This window comes from Callorhinchus milii, unplaced genomic scaffold (assembly GCF_018977255.1).
Source record: "Callorhinchus milii isolate IMCB2004 unplaced genomic scaffold, IMCB_Cmil_1.0 Scaffold1, whole genome shotgun sequence".
Lineage (NCBI taxonomy): Eukaryota > Metazoa > Chordata > Chondrichthyes > Chimaeriformes > Callorhinchidae > Callorhinchus > Callorhinchus milii.
Genome location: NW_024704742.1, coordinates 127,973,296 through 127,979,969, shown reverse-complemented (window position 1 = coordinate 127,979,969; position 6,674 = coordinate 127,973,296).

Below are 6,674 nucleotides of genomic sequence, written 5' to 3'. Positions count from 1 at the left end.
CAATGTCTGTCTCAAGACTTTCTTCTTTGACCATATCTTTGATCATCTTCCCACCCCCAAACCCCTTGGCCCCCACCCCTCCCAACTTCAACCCCCAGTTTGGGTACAACCCCTCGAATGTCCAATGCCTTGGGATGTTCTCCCTCCTGAAAGCTGCGATATAATGCTTGTGGTTGTCAAAGTGCCGATGAGGAAACACTGAGGTTTGGGACTACAGCTGCTGGAAGGTGTTTCCTGGAGTTAGGATTTGTGAACACTCATGTATCCGGTGCATGGCATCCACCTTTGTTGTTATGCAGAGTTAAGAAGCTGCTGCTGAAGCTCTGCACGTACAATTAGTGGAATGTTTGACTAAAGATTATGGATGTGTGTCCAAACTGTAGGCTGTGTCCAACGTTGTAATGCTCTCACACATTTCATACTGAGATGTGTTGTTCACCAGGAAGCGTAAAGGGAATTCCTTGTACCTTCTATCTAGTGAGGGCTCAAACCTGTGCTTGCTGGATAGTCAACGATTGACTATCCTCCTTGGGGGGAAGGCAAGTGGGTACTCCTTGGGCTGAACTGGCTCCAAAGTGACATGCTTGGCAAGGGAATGTTGGAGCTAGTTGATTCTCTATAGCAGTCTTGGTAGTCCAGATGCTGAGCCTGGCTCATCAGCAGCACCTGATGGGCAGACCAGCCTCTGGGGACAGGGATTATTCTCACTTGACTACTGTTAGGCCAGCAAACAAAGTCCTCTTAGGGATTGTGGTATTTGCTGAACAAGCAACAGGATGTTTGCCAAACTATGCTCTCATTGGCAGGCTATGAGGTTGTAATTGCTCAAAATCCAGCCTTGCCCCCAATGCACACTTTGGGTTTCCCAAAGCTTTGGCCGTCACTGATCTGAACCTGACACTTTCCAGAATTAGGTAAACAGGTGCTACTCTCCAGGGAGAGAGTGAGCATTCTATTCCAGACACAGGTACATGTCAATGTGTGGGTTGCATACACAACAACAAGTTACATTTGTATAGTACCCTTCAGGTCACACATGTGGAGCTCTCAGTCTGGTTTAGATACTCTGAAGCAAGGTGATGTGTTTCTGCATATGGCTGCCCACATAAAAACATTCTTTGAGACATTGAAGAATATCCAAAGGAGACACTGATAGAAAACATCTTTTCTTTAAAAGGAAGCTTTTTGGTAGCCAGTGGATAAAGGATTTTCGAGGTTGAATGCTTTTCAGAATCTGCACCAACTTCAAGAACTTTCAATTCTCCAAATCTGTTTAGAAAACTTTGTAAGATTACTCACAAAATTGTTTGTTTTCATTTTGTTTGTATTCTTGATTACTACAAAACATTTGTTGTAAGTCCTCGCTGGGTTATTTAAATAGCCAGACACTGTGGTTGAAGCAGAACAAATCAGCTTTTTTAAGAGGAAACTTGATGCATACATGAGGTAGAAGAGAATAGAGGGGCATTGGAGAGGGTATTGTGAGGGTTGGAGGCTCAAGTGGAGTGTGAACACTGGCACAGACTAGTTGGACCAAATGGCCTGTTTCTGTGCTGTGGCATTCTATGGAAGTGTATCTGTGTTGAAATTGTTGCTACCTGTGTTGCCAAATGAATATTTGCTGCTCTCTTTCGTAGGGCAAGAGAAATGATTAGCAATGTTCAAATAGCCAAGGCCAGATTGGTGAGACAGTGGGTAGCTTCGGAAGTGGCTTGGTGTAAGTCTGAGATACCGGAAGCTAACGATTGAAGTGAGCACTGTTTTACAATGTGGTGCCTAGTTTGAGACTGGTGTTGCAGTCACGATGTGCTCTGTCTTTCAGCTTCACAGAGCTGTAAGAAATGACCACAGCTGCCACCCAATGTTCTGAAACGGTTCAATGTGGATGATTGTTTCCAGAGTAGGTTGAAGCCTGGAAGTTCTTTTATAGGGTTGGCAATTACTTGTTTATTTAGGAAATTCGCATTATTTATTTATCGCATAACTCAGGATTGAATGAGGATGCAAAAGAGCAGGTGACACCAAAAAGAGGTCACAGTCTAGATTATGTGAGACCTCACTTTGATTATAAAAGCAGCGTGTACATATTAATAATAATCCTTACATTCTCTGTAACACATTATTTTGTCACTTAAACGTCTTATAGTGCATTACATAACTTTAGTATACAGCAATGATTGAATATTTGATTGAATGAGACTCTAATAATAATAATACTTTTGTCACTCCATCCACGGCTGCCATGTTTCGTCCACAAAATATACAGTCTTTATGCACTTTACAGTATATCCTGTGAAGCCCCGTTGAAACGTCTCAACTGTGTGATAAGGCACTATATCAAATGCAAGGATTATTATTTATTATTATTACTTGTAGACAAACATGGCAGCCAATTTGTGCACAGCATGGTCCTACACACAACCTTAAGGAGAATCACAAATTTTATCCGATGGATTTTTGGTCGATGACACCAGGAGAAATTCAGTTCTTCTTTTGAATTGTGCCATGGGATCTTTAACATCCACCTGATCAGACAGACAGAGCTTTCATTTAACATATCATCTAAAGGATGACACCTCCCACCACACAGCATTCTACGAGCACTGTATAGAAGTGTCATAGACTGTGAGTTCAAAGTCTTGGTGTGGGGTTTGAACCCACAACAACAACAACAAGATTTCATTTATAGAGCGCCTTTCACGTCAGGAGGACGTCCCAACCTTCTGATTCAGAACTCAGAGGCGCTACCAACGGAACGTCCATTAGAGAAAAAGTTACAGAAAACCTTTACAAAACATAACATTTATTGGCGCTGGTAAATGTAAATTAACGTGGAGAGAGTAATCTGGATCATTCCCCTCTTTTTAAAATACTTTACACCTTCCCCGTGAGGAAGCATCAAACCTCATCTGCAAGAACAGGAGGAGAATCAGACAGGAATTGAAGATTTCTGATTGAGAGTTGGTAGCTGAAGCCTGAGTGCCCCAGAAAAGCTTTGAATTATGGCCAGGTCCTTGGGTCACCACCATCACCACCACAACAACAACAACTTGCATTTATGTAGCACCCATCACCCAGGGTAGCTTCCCAGTGTTGTGGTACCCAGTACCCAGGTTCCACTGGACCACTGGACCAGAGTGAGGCCTTGTCAAATGGTATACAAGGGATCGAGTATGATATGGACTTTAAATGAATTGTCTCTGATATGCTATTTAGGAGGAAATTGGGTGCAAAATGATTGGGCTTCTAACCTGAGTCACCTGAACATCCGTGGAACCAATGCAGTTCTGGGGAGGTACTGTATTAGACGGGTTAGTTTGGTGACACTAAATGATTAATGATATAATAATAATATTTACATTGATACAGCATCTTATGTCATCAAGGCATCTCAAAGCACTTCATGAGATTTACTGTAAAGTGTAGTGACTGTGTATTTATAATAATAATCCTTGCATTTAATATAGTGACTCATCACATCTTCGAGAAGTCTCAAAGCGCTTCACAGAATATACTGTAAAGTATATTAACTGTATATTTTGTGGGCAAAACGCAGCAGCCAATTGCGCACAACAGTGTCCCACAAACAATCGTGGATTGAAGTGATTTATTTTTTATTATTAATTTTTGAAAGAATTATAACCCCCGGAAAAGCGATTTGCCAATATGACTAACAACTGGGTTTCTACTTACTGCTATGTAAACAGAGGTGTGGAGTAAGGAAATGTGCCCGACAATTCGCCCTGTGGGTAATCGAACCCAGGTCTCTCGCTTGTGTGGCAAGTGCTCTAATCACTGAGCTTCAGGACTCCAATGGGTGAATGACACAGACAATTTGCGCCCAGCAATGTTCTGCAAACAGCCATGGCCGTCCTTCAGATGAGTTCAATTGTAAAATTCAAAGTTACAACTGTAAAAGTCAAAGTACTGTCTGCCTGTTGCTGTGGACATTACAACACAACAACTTGCACTTATATAGCGCCCTCCACGCAGGGTAGCGTCCCAGAGCGCTTATCAGTGGTGGAGCCTGATTCCGAGTTGGGGGAGCGGGGAAGGTGGCCGTAAACACGGTTGAAGAGGAAAGTTTTCAGGCAAGACTTGAAAGAGGGCAGAGAGGGCAAAGTGGAGGATTGAGGGAGAGTGTTCAAGAGTTTTGGGTCGCAGTGGCTGACATCGCAACTTCCGATGGCAGGGCGGAGGATGCGAGGGACGAGCAGGAAGCTGGTGCCAGTCAGCGGAGGAGCTGGGTGGTGGATTGGGGAGTGAGGAGGTCGGAGAGGTAGGGAGATGCCAGGGAATGAATGGATTTGAACCCAAAGTGAATGGATTTGAACACGAACAATAACAACTTGCATTTATATAGTGCCCTTAACTTAGTGTAGTGTCTCGGAGCGCTGTACACTAAAGGCATTAATGATCACAAGGCACTATTCGAAAAAGAGTTTTTCCCAGTGTACTGGTTAACAATCAATCATTCACTTCATAGTTCTGTGTAGGTCATTGCTGTACGGAAATTGGCTGTGGTGTTCACCCACAAATGCACAGTCACTACACTTTAAAGTAAATCCCATGAAGCACTTTGAGACACCATGTAAAGTGCTGTATCAAATGTAAATATTATTTTATTACATCATTAATTCATAGTGTCACCAACCTGACCAGCTCAGTGAATTACAGCCCCTCACTATAACACAGGGTCAGCAATATAACAACGTGCATTGTTTATAGCTCCCCGTCTCCGAAAGAAAACCTTCGCCATTGCTCCCAAATGCAGCCTCAGTATTTAGCCCTTGATTCTGTAAAATATAATAACAATCATCCTTGCATTTGATATAGTGCCTTATCACGTTGTGGGACACTGCTGTGCGTAATTGGCTGCCGCGTTTCGCCCTCAAAAATGATACAGTCAATTCATGTTACAGTATATTCTGTGAAGCGCTTTGAGATGGCTCGAAGACGTGATAAAGTATCAAATACAAAGATTATTATTATTATCCACCAGATGGACTGTGAGTGAGAGGAATAAGAGGCTGGGAGGGGAGCAGGCACACACTTACTGCAAAGTGATAGCAGTTGGTGGGAACAGGAGAGGATGAGGGAGGGGTGGGGTGGGGGGGGGGGAGAGAGCCACACAATAATGTTTCTAAAGAGGAACAACAACAGATAAGGTTAAGTTCATATTAATTGCAACAACCACAGAGCAACTGTTATTAGTTGGAGAGTTCAGTGTAAAGATAACATAATGAGTCCATCATGGGGTGGGGTGGGGTGGGGGTGGGGGGGGAAGAAGTTGAATTGTGATTGCAATTAAAAACAATCCACCAGTTGTGATATAATGTGGGGGGGGGGGGGGGGGTATGTGTCTAGTTATTGTTCTCAGTGTCAGGGAGATGATTTGGAAGGTGGGTGAGACAAGGGAGGGGGGGGTGAGACGGGGGGGGGGGGGGTGAGACAGGGGGGGGTGAGACAGGGGGGGGTGAGACAGGGGAGGGGGGGGTGAGACAGGGGAGGGGGGTGAGACGGGGGTACACACACACACACACACACACCCCAACGTGGGGGCACTTCCACCTGATGCGATCCGACCCCCACACAAGGGATCCATCCCCTCCCCTCCCCCCCCCAAAAAAAAATCCATATGCAAACATTACAAAACACTTTTGGGGGTTTGTTTGTTTGTTTGTTTGTTTGTGGAGGGGGTGTGGGGAGGGGGTGTGGGGAGGGGTGTGGGGAGGGGGTGTGGGGAGGGGTGTGGGGGAGGGGGTGTGGGGAGGGGGGGGGTGGGGTGGGGGAGGGGTGTGGGGTGGGAGGGGGTGTGAGGGGGTCCACACAAAAAAAAAGCATAGAAACAAATGCATCGAAAAGACAAGTGTTGTACATACTACTAAAGTTATTCTGGTGTATAAGCCACAGACCCCCCACTGGTATGAGACGACTCCCCAAAATATTCCACCACTTTCCCTCCCCTCTCTCTCCCTCCCTCCTTCCTTCTCTCTCCCTCCCTCTCCCTCACTCTCTCTCTCTCCCTCACTCCCTCCTTCCCCCTCTCCCTCACTCTCTCTCCCTCCTTCCCCCTCTCCCTCACTCTCTCTCTCTCCCTCACTCTTTCCCCCTCTCCTCACTCTCTCTCTCTCTCCCTCCTTCCCCCCTCTCTCTCCCTCTCTCTCTCTCTCCACCAGTCCCTTCCAACAACCAGTGAATTCACCGACACTCCTCTTAAAATAAAGGGCGCAATTTTTTTTTACACACACACACACACACATCGCACACTTTATCTGCACGACAGATCCTGTTAATTTTACACCCATGCACGAAGGAGAAGAGAGAGAGAGAGAGAGAGTAGAGAGGGGGAGAGTAGGGGAGAGAGAGAGAGAGAGAGAAGGGGGAAGAAGAGGTGAAGCGCCAACAAACATTCCCCTCTCCCTCTCCCATCCCCACCAGGGCTCTCCCTCTCTCAACTAACCCCCAATCCAAGTCAAAGAGCCACGTTACATTACAGGCTGCTGTCAAACGAGTCCACTCTCCTCTCTGCCTCGATCGCACCATTTACTTTTATTATTGCAACTAGAAATGGACCTCCAGTGATCCATCAGAGAGCCCCTCTCTCAGAGCAGAGCAGAGAGCCCCTCTCTCAGAGCAGAGCAGAGAGCCCCTCTCTCAGGGAGCAGAGGAGA